Genomic DNA, 16,140 nt, shown 5'->3' with positions numbered 1-16,140 from the left:
GAGGTTTATCATAACAAAGTAGCCTGTTCAACGATAGCATATTCTTATATGCTACTCGGGGTCTATTATCAACTAAAGATCTTATACTATCATCTACCATAAGGAGATTCCAATGTCTGTTAAAAATCTTCAGAACATGTTTATTCTTATTAGTATATGGAATCATAATCCTATTGGTCTGAGGTCTAGCTACCTGAGTGGAATATGAGCTCTGGATACCCCGTCTCCTAATGATAGGTATGGCTTCATTGTCCCTCTTATTGTCACATTCAGAAACAGCTTCAAGTACTGATTTTCTATTGTAACCTCTAGTAGTGAAATTAGTAACTAAATCGGACTTCTGTCTTTGGTATGCTGGATGTGTAGAAGTTAATCTAGAGGCTCTCATGACTTGGTTCTGAACAATATTCCTATAGATGTGTTGAGGATGCATGCTATCTCTGTGGAGTAAGTTGTTCCTCCAACAATTCTTCCTAAATAGTTCGGTGTCAAAACCATGGCTATTCTTGAACACACTCACATCCAGGAAATCTACATGTCTAGAGGAATGTGCGTAATCAAAACTCAAAAAATCAGTGGTTGAATTGAGATAATCAATAAAGTCTAAAAGACGTTCAATAGTGCCTCCCCATAAGAGGAAGACATCATCCACAAATCTATTGTAGAATAACAGTGAGTCAAGAAAAATGGAATCCTGATTAAACACAAAATACTGCTACTCCTTTAGTTTGTAGATAGTAGGTGTTCTCATAGTATAACACATTGTTCTCAAGGATTGTTTCAAGTAGGGATACACATCTATCTACCATGTGAGGTGTGAGCTCACTGTGTGTCAAAAGTGCTCTAATGTATTCTAAGCCTATATCGTTAGGAATCGAAGTGAACAGTGACTTAACATCTAATGATACTAGTATACAAACATCATTAAAACAAAAAGACTGCTCAAAAATTGCTAGATTCTCTAGAACAAACAAGCTCACAGTTTTGTCATTATTAACACACAGCTCTCACATCACTGAATGCACCCTCAAAGCCCCACTTATCCTAGAATGTGGAGGATTTTTGGATTGCATTCTACTGACAGAAGTTTCTAAATGGATAAGGCAGTCATTCAGTCTGCGTAGCACAAGTTATTTTAACAACAATAAGCTCATTATCTTTATGTTTTGACATATTTTAGTAAAGAAGTTATACAAATGATGATATTTTAATCTTAGCTTAAACATGACAGCTATTTCTATTCTGTTGTACCACTGAAGCATCTGAATTTTTTTATGTTAATTAGCTAGTTTCAAATGCAAAGAAAATGTATTCATGGTCTTCATTTTGCTTATGAGCTATAAAGGTTTAATAAATGTTTGAACTATTAAAAAGTTAACCTATACAACATACTACTACTATTCAAAGAAATGTCTTTCGGCTTTTTCCATTAGGGGTCACCACAGTGGATGGTCGGTCTGCAGATTTTTTTTTTTTACAGTGTCAAGTTGCCAGCCCAGAGACACACACACACACACACACACACACACACACACACACACACACACACACACACACACACACACACTGCATGTTTTTATAACTCACTCAACCACAGGGAGGACATGCAGACTCTGCACAGAAGGTGCTCCAGCCGAGAATTGAACCAGAGAACCTCTTGCTGTGAGGTGACAATGCTAACCACTGCACCACCACAACCACAACATACTACTACTCTTAATGGCTGCTTATATCCACCAACATTGTAGGGAATAGCTATGTATGATTATAAAAAAATAAAACAAAAACTGTCCAAAGTGAAGAGGTTTGAAATGAAACCATGAACTGAACAGGGCAGTCTGCTAAAGGAAGAATAAATACTAATGCAAACAGTAACCAATCATAGCTTTGAAGTTCTTTGCAGATGAGCTGTTGGGGAACATCCATATTTGCTAGGAAATCTACTGTTTTGCATCAATTATGCATGACACCATACTGAAACTTGTGGAAGTCTAGGTAACTCAAAGCTGTCTACTGTACCTTTGCCAATTATAAGTCCATTTCTATGTTCTCCTGTAAAAGCACTAATTATATTAGTTGGATCAAAAAGCTCTCATCAAACACGCACACAGACACTTATTATGGGTAATGTTAACTACCCTACTATAAACTGGCACATCTGTACAGGCAGTAAATATGCTCAAAGATTCCATACTTTTATTAATGCTAATTCCTTTAATTAAATAGTCCCCCTCCTCACAAAGGGTGATAATCTTCTTGATCCTGTAATACCCAGCTTTACCCCTTCTTGTATGTCTTCCAATGTCACTATTTTGTTAATAAAGGCAAATCATCTAGCACTAACTTTCTCCTTAAAACATACCTTGAACCCTCCCAAACAAACCCACAGTATTTCACAATCAGTCCAAAATTAACCACCTATTATTTAAAGACTTTCTTACCAACTACAAATGGTGCAGTTAAATAACCTAGTACTCAGTGTTACTGCATAATCCTCAGACTTCCATTTTCACCTAGACATATGAATTACAGACTCTGTTCTTGTCTGCTATAAGCAAGTAATGGCAATTTCAGAAATAATCTTGTATGATAAAATTCCCATGTAAACAAGCTTTACAGAAAAAGAAGTACCTTAACACTATCGTAACAGATTCCCACTAACCACAATATACAATGATTTTAAAACTAATAAGTAAAGCCCTCAAGCATGCCATCAAGGATTGAAATGCCAGATATGAAATTAATTCAGTGTCACTAAAAACTCTAAAGTTCACTGCAAGGCTTTTTCCTGTTAGCAACTCTAAAGTTAACTACAAAGCTTTCTTCTCTTACTTTAGGAAACTTAGAAATTATGCCTCTAGAAAACTTATTTCCAAAGAAGCTTCCTACTCTGATCCCAAATCTATTGATAATATCCTCGTAAACAAATTCAGTGCTAATTTCACAGTTTTTACCCTGCCAGATATTCCCCCATTACCAACCAGTTCATCCCTTCCAATGTCACATTGGGCCAGGTTATACCCCCACTATCTAAAATCACAAAAATACTAGCTTTTTATCACAAAATAATAACCCTGTTTGTTTGCTAGTATGTGTCAAGTACTGTTTAATGAAATCCCTCTTAAACTTTTGTCAGTTTGTCTTTCCATGAGTTTTGTTCTTGAAGCACGGAGAATGGTCATAGTGCTCCCATAATACAAAAGTGGCCCATTGACAAACCACAGATACTACAGACCTATTAGCCTCACAGGTATAGACCCTAAATGTATTGAGAGCATAATTATTGAGCTGCTAAAAACTGACATAGGTGACCTACATATCCTGGACACAAAACAATTTGGATGTGCAGATATCCAGCACTAATTGCAGGACTGCCCAAATCAGCTTCCCTGGGACCTTGTCATATGCTCAAAGTGTACAAATGCTGAGTTGGACTCTTTCCTTACAGCCAGCTTCTTCTATCTATATCACTATAAGCAGTGTGTTGGTTGTATATCCAGACTGCTCATCCCCAATCTTACTTTCTATTATTCTGCTCTGTCTATTAATTTATCTTTCATCCTCTCCATCAGTTTTAAACAGTGTGACAAAAGTTTGATACTGCTGTACAACTTACAGCTTTGAATACCCCCTTTACTCTTGTGGAGTGGCATGCTTTTTTTTAATCATCTTGCATATGTCTCTCTCTCTCTCTCTCCATACTGTAATGAGTATAATCAGGGGTAATTTCTCCCCTATCATCTTGATCATATCCTGCTGTGGATTCACCTGAGTCTGCCACGTCTCTTGACTTCTTTTTCCTTAGTGCACTTCCTGCTTCTTCTATAGTGTTTTCCCCTTCCTCTTTCATTGTAGGTTGTGCATGTGACAGTACAGCTTTTGTTGAGTTTTCTTCATTCAAAAGCTTCCTGAGATGCACCTTCTATTTGCCCTTGATACCCTCTGGACTGGTTAGCAGATAGTTGTTGGTGTCCCTTATCAACATCATCTGCCAACTGCCTTCTTTATGTTGCTGTCTTACAACCTGATAGAGCTTATTTGTGCCACCTGCTGGGTCATGTGTTGCCTTGTTTTTGCCATTGTGACTGCTCTCCTAGCTACTTTATTAGTCAACCAGTATTCTTTCTTAGCATGGTCTTTTTTTTCTATCTCCCACTTCTTCCTGCCCTCCTTCTTTCCTTTGTTAACTTCTTGGACTTCTGCATTCCATCACCAGCTGTCCTTAAGTACTTTGTTTCCATACATGATGGGACCACATATCTGGTCAATCATCTTCAAATGTGGTGTTTTGACATTCTGCCATTCTTCTTTGGTTCTGAATATTTCCCCTTATTTCTGAAGTACATGAACTAAGAATCTTGCATTGAACTCTTGTGTTTTCACTCCAGTCAACTTGCAGGTCTTCAGCCTAGTCTCTTTTGGCCTTAGGACCCTCCCTTACCACTTCTTGCAGCTGATTGTGGTCACCAGTGGTTTATGGTGTGGGCTGGCCATTTCACTAGAGATGACTTTTTTAAATTTCTGATTTTACTACCTTGCTCTTTCCTTACTAGAAGGAAGTCTACCTGAGTATTGAATTTTAGTCCCAGATGAGAGCTAATATTATCCATTCACTTCTATGGTATAACATCAAGTTATTCAGTATTCCCAACAAACCTTCTAAGCCTGTAAAAATTCAGCATAGCCATGAAGACTATCATTTTGATGACTTAGTACACTATTTAAGATCTGTTTGTGACTGTATCACTGTCAATATGCACTTTTGGTTCCATAGTATTATTCCTTGACCTTTTTATAAGCCAAGCAATGCAAAATATTAAAATAAGTGACTGCAATACTATGATTTGTAATAAGATCTTTTACTTTTGTGTATATATGCATGTGAAATAGCTTTTGACCCAATAAATTTAGTTGGTGCCCTGAGTATGCTATTAATATAGCATGCATATCACAAACTTTGCAGTATTTGGTTCTGTTCTTCAGTAACATCTGCATCTATAGTCTCTACAGGGAGTTGAGCCCTTGTAATAGGCAAATGTTAAATAAATCTTAGTTCCATCTAGACTGACAATTATTATTGAACACATTTCTAACTGCTGATATTTTAGCTTTCTCCTCTTCAAGAAAAGTATGGTTTCTTCCCAGTCACATGAAGGAATGTAGCACACTTTGCCTTTTCAAGTTACTAAGCCTTTTTTTGCTAAATTTCCAAGCAGAGAGATAATTCTTTATTGTGGGAGTGGAGACAATTCCTCCCACTGAGAATTAAACTACTGTACTCTCAAACACATAAATTCTTGAATATTTTCTTAATTTCTAAAACTATATTCCTCCAGTTTTACAAAGATTTCTTTTGACGTCTGACATCATATTGAATATGGATAGTTTTCAGGGTGCTAAGTAGACAACGCAGACACATTTTATATTTTAGCACCCTGAAAACTACCCATATTGTCTTGCTAGCTGTTTTTCAGTCAATACATATTAGTATCTGTGATATATGTATTGACTTTCAATGTCAATACATATTAGTATCTGTGATATATGTATTGACTTTCAGTGTCAGTACATATTGGTATCTGTGATATATGTATTGACTTTCAGTGTCAGTACATATTAGTATCTGTGATATATGTATTGACTTTCAGTGTCAGTACATATTAGTGTCTGTGATATATGTATTGACTTTCAGTGTCAGTACATATTAGTGTCTGTGATATATGTATTGACTTTCAGTGTCAGTACATATTAGTGTCTGTGATATATGTATTGACTTTCAGTGTCAGTACATATTAGTGTCTGTGATATATGTATTGATTTTCAGTGTCAGTACATATTAGTATCTATGATATATGTATTGGCTTTCAGTGTCAGTACATATTAGTGTCTGTGATATATGTATTGACTTTCAGTGTCAGTACATATTAGTGTCTGTGATATATGTATTGACTTTCAGTGTCAGTACATATTAGTGTTTGTGATATATGTATTGACTTTCAGTGTCAGTATATATTAGTATCTGTGATATATGTATTGACTTTCAGTGTCAGTACATATTAGTGTCTGTGATATATGTATTGACTTTCAGTGTCAGTATATATTAGTGTCTGTGATATATGTATTGACTTTCAGTGTCAGTACATATTAGTGTCTGTGATATATGTATTGACTTTCAGTGTCAGTACATATTATTGTCTGTGATATATGTATTGACTTTCAGTGTCAGTACATATTAGTATCTGTGATATATGTATTGACTTTCAGTGTCAGTACATATTAGTATCTGTGATATATGTATTGACTTTCAGTGTCAGTACATATTAGTGTCTGTGATATATGTATTGACTTTCAGTGTCAGTACATATTGGTATCTGTGATATATGTATTGACTTTCAGTGTCAGTACATATTATTGTCTGTGATATATGTATTGACTTTCAGTGTCAGTACATATTATTGTCTGTGATATATGTATTGACTTTCAGTGTCAGTACATATTAGTATCTGTGATATATGTATTGACTTTCAGTGTCAGTGCTTATTAGTGTCTGTGATATATGTATTGACTTTCAGTGTCAGTATATATTAGTATCTGTGATATATGTATTGACTTTCAGTGTCAGTACATATTAGTGTCTGTGATATATGTATTGACTTTCAGTGTCAATACATATTAGTATCTGTGATATATGTATTGACTTTCAGTGTCAGTACATATTAGTATCTGTGATATATGTATTGACTTTCAGTGTCAGTACATATTATTGTCTGTGATATATGTATTGACTTTCAGTGTCAGTGCATATTAGTGTCTGTGATATATGTATTGACTTTCAGTGTCAGTGCATATTAGTGTCTGTGATATATGTATTGACTTTCTAAAAGATGTAATACATCACATGCTGCTTCCTGTACATAAGTAATTTACATTTAAAGCTATATACTCTGTTGAATACAGGCAACTCATTCAGAAATAAAAAAGTGGCCTGCCTATCCGAATGGCACAGAAACAAAGCTCTAAGCTGAGATGCCAGTGATCTAGGATGATTAGTGTCCTGGATGCTACAGGGAAACTGGTCAAAATGTTTTGAGTGAGTAATCTTCTGCTTACCTGTCTTGGCTCATATGTATGAATTGATTCACTGCCTGAAAGCCCCCTCCACCCCCTGGCAGATGATGTAGAGCTTGCGGTAGGCAGTCAGTGAGTACGGTAGTAGACTGAACCCTATATCTTAGCACACATGGAAGAACACACATCATCTAAAGTGATGTTATTACATGTCCAAGACAAGCTAGATAAGGAAAACAGCTAGCAAGACAAGTAATTCCCCCTCACCCACACTGGTTGTGTCCATTCCTCCATGCCTGCTTATTCAGGTAAGCTACACCAGAGAGCTAGTCTTGCAATTGCCTTCTCTGCTCACATCATGCGAATTGCGAACCGCGCCTGTACTTTTATAAACTGATGCACACTTTATAGTCTTATCCTTAGATTCATAGCTAAATACTAGGTAATCTGTCTGCAGACCATTTCAAACCTAACCAAATCACCCTATTCAAAATTTCTCAAGGACAGCAGGACAAGATAGATCAAGACAGAATATTAGGCTGCCCATCCAGTTATTTAGCTTTACCTTGAAGGTGGCAAGAGAGCTACCATGCTTGACATGTAATGGTAGTTTGTCCAGAGAAGAGTGATATGTAGGGATATGAATCTATCATGCCAACATGTCTTATTTATCTGCTGATGTAGGTTTAGTTCCGTTAACTGAGTATTCCATATACCATTAGGTCTGCGAAGGAATAGAAGATCAAATAAGGTTGGATCTTTCATGGCATAAAAGGCTAGACATAGATCTTCACAAAGGAGCCTTAGAAGACTGAGTACAGAGAAAAGGCTGGCAGTCTCTTCTGATAACTAAAATTTCCAATGGCCTGAATTCCCAAAACAACTACTTCTTTCTCAGCTACATACTGCACACTCTATCCTGAATGATCCGTCTTTCTGCCCCTCCATCTCTAATCTACTGTCCTACTATAACCCCTGATGCCGCCTCCGTACTACCAGCAAACACCTCCTTGACATATACAAACCCAATAAAAGCATTGCAAAGTCCTTTTATAAATATTCCATAGTCCATGCCTGGAACTTGCTCTCTCTCAATATAAGAAGCACTCCTTAAAAATACCTGTTCAAACAATAACTTAAACTTTATCTACAAAAGACATGGTCCTGCCCTTGTCAAACCTCCACTGGACTTATTCTCCCTTCTTAGCTATATCATTTCTTTTTTCTCATATACCCTACACCTTCTGTTACTTTTCCCCCTTTTTCCTATTTTTAAATGCACCAAAAAAAAAAAAATAACAACAATAGGTTCTTGTATTACTATTGACTCTTTGTATATTGGAATGACCTCATGTATAGTATTCCAGTGAATTTCATACTCTGTCTGTTTTTCTTTAATATTTAAAATTTATAGATTTGTTACCTGTTAATAGACTTATATTATGTCATGCTATTACTTGCTAGTAGACCTATGTTATGTTATCTGTTAATCATATCTTTGTAACTTCTGTAGTAATTGTTAATTTTCTGGAGCTTTTCTCCTCGGGTCTCCACTGAAAATAGGCCCCTAGCTCTGCTGGACTAACCTGGTTAACAAATGTCAATAAATAAATACATTTCTGAGGCCAGTGATATTTAAGTTATGAATTTCTAAGATCTCTCAAACTGTGTATTATGTTTGGATAAATACATGCCAAAAGATGCATTGTATTTAATAATCAGTCTGATAAGATGATTAAAGGAGAATTAGGGCTTCTCTGGATCTAGTGGAGATGTCTTTGGCAATTTGCTGACTTTCCGAACTGTTGTGGACACATGGTGGTCAGATGATGCAGAATTATCAATAAGAGTACCCATATCCCTTACAATGGTGCCTGGCTTGAGGGGTGCATCTGCTATATGGTAAGTGAAACTGTTTCATTTACCAAAATAGACTATGCTACATTTTTTGCATTTAATTTGAGATCATTGTCCTTGCACCAGTTGTTAACATGGTATAAACTGTGTTGGAGCAACTGTAAGTCAGTTGAAGATCAAATAACAACACCCAATTTACAGTCATCTGCAAACTTAGTTAACCATGGACCAGAGGTGGTGGCCTGAAGTTCTAATAAATAGATGCCAAATAGTAGAGGGCTAAAACTGGTCCCTGTGGCATACCACTGGTAAATGTTTTGTTTTCAAAAGTGGCAGCTGCTAATCTAAACACACAGGTTCTGTCAGGCAACCAGTTAGCTATCCATCACACAGTATAAGGATTTATATTCAGATTTACAGGTCTATCAATAATGCTTGCATAGGAAATAGTGGTAAAGGCCTTGTCCAGGTCTAGATATGCTTTATGCACTGAAAAATCATTATCCACTGCTTCAGTTACTTTTTCAAATAAATTAATGAGTTTAAAGAGGCAGGACCATCCTTTGATAAGTCTATTTATTTTTATTTATGTATCCTTTTTTGACTGGGTTAGTCACACTAGTCTAGTAGCCTCTTTTCAGGGGAGACCTAAGCTGGTATTTATACTACTAGGGGAAATTTGGACCGTCACTGGGGAACTTCTCTTTCCCTTTCTGACAGGTGCAGTGAGATGTTTTACATCCACCTGTGCTACCACCAACTGAAGCAAATGGGAGCTCTGTTTAACATCTCATCTGAAGAATGGCCCACTCAGGAGCACTGTACCCCCCTTATGCTGCACTGCAATGTCAGTTATCAAGCTACTTGGTATAGGAATAGAACCCACAGCTTTCTGCACCAAAGGCAAGTGTGTGACCTATTCTGCCACCGACACCACAAGCCAAATTGATGAGGGCCCAGGGTTGAGAGATTTTCAATGTCCAAATTAATGAAGTCTGAAATAATGCACCCCATAGCTTTACATATGAAGTTAGTTAGACTAATAGGTCCATAGTTACCAGGGTCTGTGGTTCCCCCACATTTGTGTAATGACATTACAATAACTCAAACTATAAAAAGTGACACTGGGTGGAGGGGAGATAACTCACCACACACTTTTCCAGTTCTGAACATTAGAAGCTACTTACTTACGCAGTAGCCTTTCCCTGACCAAATGATTATTTATTTATAAATTTATTTTGGACTACTTGTTTGTTTTTACCATTTTTAGTCATGGGGTATCCAGTCCAGTGGTGCCAGCTTTATCAGCTCAGAACATTTGTAGGTACCTAAGTCACAACTGTAATTTTCTACAGTGATGATAGTTAGTCTCTAAAATGGTTTAGCACAATCTTCTTGACCTCACCTTACACACTTCTCTAATTATTATTCAGCTATTCTGGAAGTCACCTGTCCTTGCACATGAGGTAAGTTCTATAATGATTTTACATACAGATTTTTACTTCAATACATTACCAAATGTCCAGAATGCAGCCACCTTAAAATCTGGGGGTCAATGTTTCATTATGCACATTATTATGACCTTCTATGAAGCTGTAAGAGTATCGCATATAATTCCATGTAGAAGGTATGGAACAGAACAGTACAATTGTGTTGGACAGTTAATGGTGCAGGGGGGCCGTATGTTAAGTAATCTGAACTAGTGATAGCTGATAATGAGTCTGCATTTTTTTTATGAATGATAAGAAAATTTGCTAGTTATTAAAGAGGCCTTATTTCTTTATCTTTGTGCATGCCATTGCTCCATTGTCTTATTTCATCCTAAAGACTGATCATACAATGACAGTCAAAATGACCATTAGGGACTGAATTGGGCAATGACAATTACACATTTCATAATTTTGGTTACTAATATTAATATCCCAAACGTTTAGCACCAAACTGTTGATGTTTGCCAGATTTATGAGTCTGCATTTAATTTGCTTGCAATTTTTACAGTTTTCAATATTTATTACTGAATCTACAACATTCCCATGTTTTATAAACATCTGAAAGTATTACGCCTATAATTTTGTAGTATGAAAGTGCCTTGAAAATCAGTACTCAAACTTAATTATGCAAAGATATTTATCAGTCCTTGAGATAGGATCAAAATGTAATTGTCATGAAATCCTAGATTAAAAAAATATTTATAATAACCAAAGTTAGGAAGTACATTTTATTTAGTCACTATATTAGTAGACTTCAAGTAGTTGTCAGTATTTGTACCTGTCACTTGAAACAGTCACTTCCTCAGACTTCTTCATTAACGGGCAACCTATCACTTTTTAAATGCACGTTTCAGCTTTTGCTGTAATTAAAGAAGGTTCTGCTTTTGCCACATAAAATCACATTTTATAGCATACAAAATGCTTAAAGGATCATATCAGATACAAGGCAATTGCATCACAAGACCATTTACACCTTGTCAATACCCTCCTTATGCTGCATCCCCTTTTCAAGAAGAGTAAAGCAGGTCAGTCCATGATTAAATGTATGGGGGTACCCATCACAGGATCATGTTATGCCTTCTGTCATGAAGTTTGATTTGAGTACAAGTTTGCATGGTAAAATATGACAAATGTTAGGGTTTGTTAGTGATGTTTTTGTAGCATAATAGCTTGTACTGTGTAATGTTGAACAAATCTGTCATTATCATGTCAACATTGTGATAGTTTCAGTCATAACCCACGCTTTAATGCTGACAAGACGATCAGAACATATGAAAAAACAGTGGGAATGACAAATTTCACTCATTTTTAATGACGTCTCACAAACTTTATTGTCTGAATTATTTTTGTACTTGCTAGTGCCTGATGCTGTGTGATGTGAAGCCATTCTACTTGCTGATACTTGAAGTCATTTAAAAGGGTAGCAGTTGTTTATTGGAAGCTCTGGTAACACACACTTGTGGATACCTGAGGTTAATGCTTTCCACTATGTTCAACAACTCTGAGTTACGTAAGACTTAGCATTTTTCCAGACCAGCTGTTTGCCATGAGAATCTATTCTACTTTGAGAATGCATTATAATAGTACCAAAACATCTGCCTGTTAAGCAACACTTTCAGACAAAAAAGAAATGGAATGCGAACTATTTTTCATTTATCCAAAGCGCAAAAGTCAAACATCCATACAGAACAAAACATGGCATTCAAACAGCCATCATCCTTATCCTGTGACAAAGTAATCTCTTTTCATCTGCACAGGTCATGCTAAATGCAAATATTCAGAAAGAAATGATTGCTTGATCAGACTCTGTGATCAAGAGTTTGCATGAATGCTTACAGGCTAAGATAAAAGAATTCATGTCACTACCCATTTCATCAACAGCATGTTCAAAGCCATATCATAAAAAAAAAAAAAAAAACAGAACCAGAGAAATAGCCCTAGTTTAATCACCAGTTAGATAAGTGCTGTAAATACAAATCCCCTGGTTGCCATGCAGAAAAGTAAAATGCAGGCTGCTGTAGCTATATTTTTAGAGAATAATTTTACTTCCAAATCAATAAACTATAGGTTAGATTCATGAAGATTCCCCCTTAGTGGAAGTGTGCTTTTGTAGTGCAATGCCTGCTTACAATGTTACATCACCAGTATCATATTCAGAACCTTACCTCTCAACTGTACAGATTTTCGCAGAATATCCAGATTTTTGCCTCATATTTTTCATCCATTTTCATAAAATTGTGGTTTTCTGGTAAATTAGTGACAAATCGTTAAAGATTAAAGTTACAAAATAATGACAGAAATTTGAGTTTCAGATTTCGTACCTTTCAGAAAATTCATGCAAATGCAAAACCTGTTACTCTATCAATTTTCTAAGTTTGTAAGAGGAATATTTAAAAATTACCCCTATTTTTGGGCCTTTATCCCACTTTTATTTATGGCTTTGTCCAGATTTCTTGCTGTAAGAGGTAGAAAAGTATGTTCACAACAGATGAAAATTCTTATGTATCTCAGATGACTGCTTCTGGTCTCACACATTGTTAGAATATAAAATATTGTTTTTTCCCCCTAGGTTTTTAATTTTAATGTATTTTTAAGTAATAAAGCATATTCTCCCACTTTTGTTTTCTACCAAAAGGTGAAAGGTAAACATATCCAAACTCCTCCAGATTAGTAGGACTAAAGGAGTCGCTCAAACTACTCTCTGTAGGTAAAACTCCTGTCGAACGTATCGCCAGTTATAGGACCCCCTCCATAAACCAGGACACCCACAGTGCCTACCTTAACTTCCTGGAGTCCCTCAATATACCACCAAACACCCTGTTTTTGGGAGACTTCAACTACCCATCAATAAATTGGTCTAACTACATCTGTACCAATACCAATGTACTTGCCCAGAGATTCTTGAACTTTGTAACCCCCAGTAGGGATTAAAACATTCTAGATCTAGTAGTTATGAACATGAGTGATCATTGCACCACCCCAAGTGTTCAATCATCTCTAGTGAGATCTGACCACAGGTCCATCACACTAGAAGTAACAATAGTGTCTGACCCTCCCCCAACTAGAACTAGACTAAAAAATTTCTCCAAAGCAAACTATAATCTCTTATATGATGATATTACTAGTTTCATGGCCACTACCCCTACTAATGGCAAGGATATCTATGATGAGTTTTATACCAATGCCTTGTATAATCACCTTCACTGCTGCATCGACTCATCTGTACCTAACATGATAAAAGTAAGTTCCTCACGTGAGAATAAACCTGCTTGATGGATATCTGCCATAAACAGGCTATATAACAGGAGAAAGTGCTATATAAAAGCAGTAGGAGATGGCACCCAAAATTAAAGGACTCCCTCCTTGGCCTAAATAAACAAATAAGACACTTAGTGAAAAAATCCAAAGCCGACTACGAATCTAAATTGGCCACCTTAGCCAAGGGTAACCATAAGGCATTCTTTGGCTACGTCTGCAACCTCAAAGGAAAATCCCAGATTTGCACAGAATGTTTTGTAAATGGCACAACATATACTGAACCTGGTAATATTGCTAACTTGCTGGCAGACAGGTCCAGTGAAAACTTCTTCCCTCTGCCTCCACCCAATAAACCACAAGACATCCCTCCTACATGTCCCCCTTCCCAGAAATTACTAAGGAACAGGTCCTTAATGCCCTTTCCAAGACTAAAAACAAGACCTCTATGGGACCAGACAACATCCCTGGCTGTGTCCTAAATTGTCTGAAGCAAGAGTTAACTGTACCTCTGAGTACCCTCTTTAACCACAGCCGAAGCACTGGGTATGTTCCTGCAGATTGGAAAACTGCCACCATCATCCCCCTCAACAAAGAGGGTTTCTCTGTTGATCCCAGGAATTACAGACTGATATGTCTGACCAGTGTCATATGCAGGGCCATGGTGAGAATCATCATGGACCTTATCAACAAGAATATAGGAAATCTCCAAACACTAGAGCCATCCTAGTTTGGTTTCATCAGAGGGAGATTGTGCGTACTAAACTTTGTGGACTTCTTTGAGACAGTCACCAAAGCCCTGGATGAAGGTAAAATTCTGCATAGTGCCTATTCAGACCTAGAGTAAGCCTTTGACACCATTCCCCTCTCAGGTATCATTGATGAGCTTTACCCAACTGAATGTAAATCAGTATATAGTCAGCTGGTTTGCAAGCTGGCTCACTAACAAAACACATGCAGTTAAAATAGGGCATTTTTCATCCACTTTCATGCCAGTAACCAATGGAGTACCACATGGCTTGGTGCTGGGGCCCTTATTGTTTGGAATTTACTTGTCAGAAGTACAGGCTAAAACAAAGAGTATGTGGCTAACAACGTTGGCAGATGACTCCAAACTGGGCACAATCATTGAATCTCCTAGTGGCACTGACACTCTCCAGGAAGGTCTTAATCAAGCCAACGACTGGTGCCAAAGTCAAGAATTCAAGTTAAATGCTAAAACATGCATTATCAACCCCTTCAAGAAAGTACCACGTTAATAATACCTTAAGTACCCAAGCCATGGTAAGAGATCTGGGCACACAGGTTGACAGCAACCTCTCCTTTGACCATCATGTTTCTACAGTGGTATGTACAGCCTTCTACATTGCCCATTTCATCAATAAGGGCATTATATAACCCCTCCACACACCTCCCTTATTAGACCAATTACAGAGTAAAATGCACCCTTTGATATGAACCTCGCCAAGCACCTCCAATGACTGGAGACCTCAAAGATACCTTACAAAGAAAATTCAAGGTGTCCAACACCTCTCCTATACTGACAAGACTAAAATCTCTGTCACTGTAGACTGAGTCACACAGACTACTCAGGGGTGATCTCTGCCTAGCCTATAGGGCAACCACAGATCCTGATCAGATGGAAATGCTACACATTATCAAGACAAATGGTACTCACTGCACCTGCTCTAGCGACCACTACATGAGAAGCAATATTAACAGGATATGCTGGAGAAACAGGTTCATCTCCCAGAGGCTCCCCCTATTCTGGAATAAGCTTTTAATCCTAGTTAAACAGAGCCCTTCACTGACCCTTTTCAAGTGTAATCTGGATAATTGAATGGGAAATTGCTAATTCATCGCTGGCGCTTCACCTGCATCCCTTCTGGACAGGGGCAGCAGGTGCTGTGTCAGGTCTACTAATAGCACCATTACAAGAGGAAAAAGAAACTTGGCTAGGCATGTAAGTGCTTCAGGGCCATTTGCCTAGTAACCTCCAGTGATCCTATGATCCTATGAGAATTCAGCACTTATGGCACAACACTCTGACTTCTTGTTTCAAGTCTTTTTTTTTTCATTTCAACAACTGACATAAATATTTAGTAAAAACAAAATTAACTGCATAGATATTTTGCTTATGTTCCCCCCCCCCTCCCGTATCATGTTGTTTTTTTTTATATACTCTTCGTTGGTTAAAAAGTGATACTCATAGTGCCTACCACCTGAGTTATAACATACATAGATAAGCACATGCTTACAAACACAGACATACAGACACACACACACAGACACACACACACACACACACACACACACACACACACATATGCAGACTCATTTAAGAGTAATGGAAAGTCTGCTAAATGAATTCTGCCACGTAAGTGAAGAGAAGGAGATGACTTTTTTTTTCCCTTTAGGGCCACAAGGACTTCACTGATGAAAAAGACACCTTTATTAATCAGCTTAGTGG

The 16,140-nt window shown here is 37.2% G+C and overlaps 1 protein-coding gene across 1 annotated transcript in view; it reads right to left on the bottom strand.

Moving 5' to 3' along the window:
- ITIH6 (inter-alpha-trypsin inhibitor heavy chain family member 6) overlaps positions 1–16,140 on the bottom strand; it is a 539,081-nt gene that overhangs the window by 222,866 nt on the left and 300,075 nt on the right. The gene's annotated exons all lie outside the window — the stretch shown is intronic.

Source organism: Protopterus annectens, chromosome 12.part0, assembly GCF_019279795.1.
Source record: "Protopterus annectens isolate FY-2018-M chromosome 12.part0, PAN1.0, whole genome shotgun sequence".
NCBI lineage: Eukaryota > Metazoa > Chordata > Ceratodontiformes > Protopteridae > Protopterus > Protopterus annectens.
The sequence above is the reverse complement of the archived record's forward strand: the minus strand, read 5'-3'. Positions and strand labels throughout refer to the sequence as shown.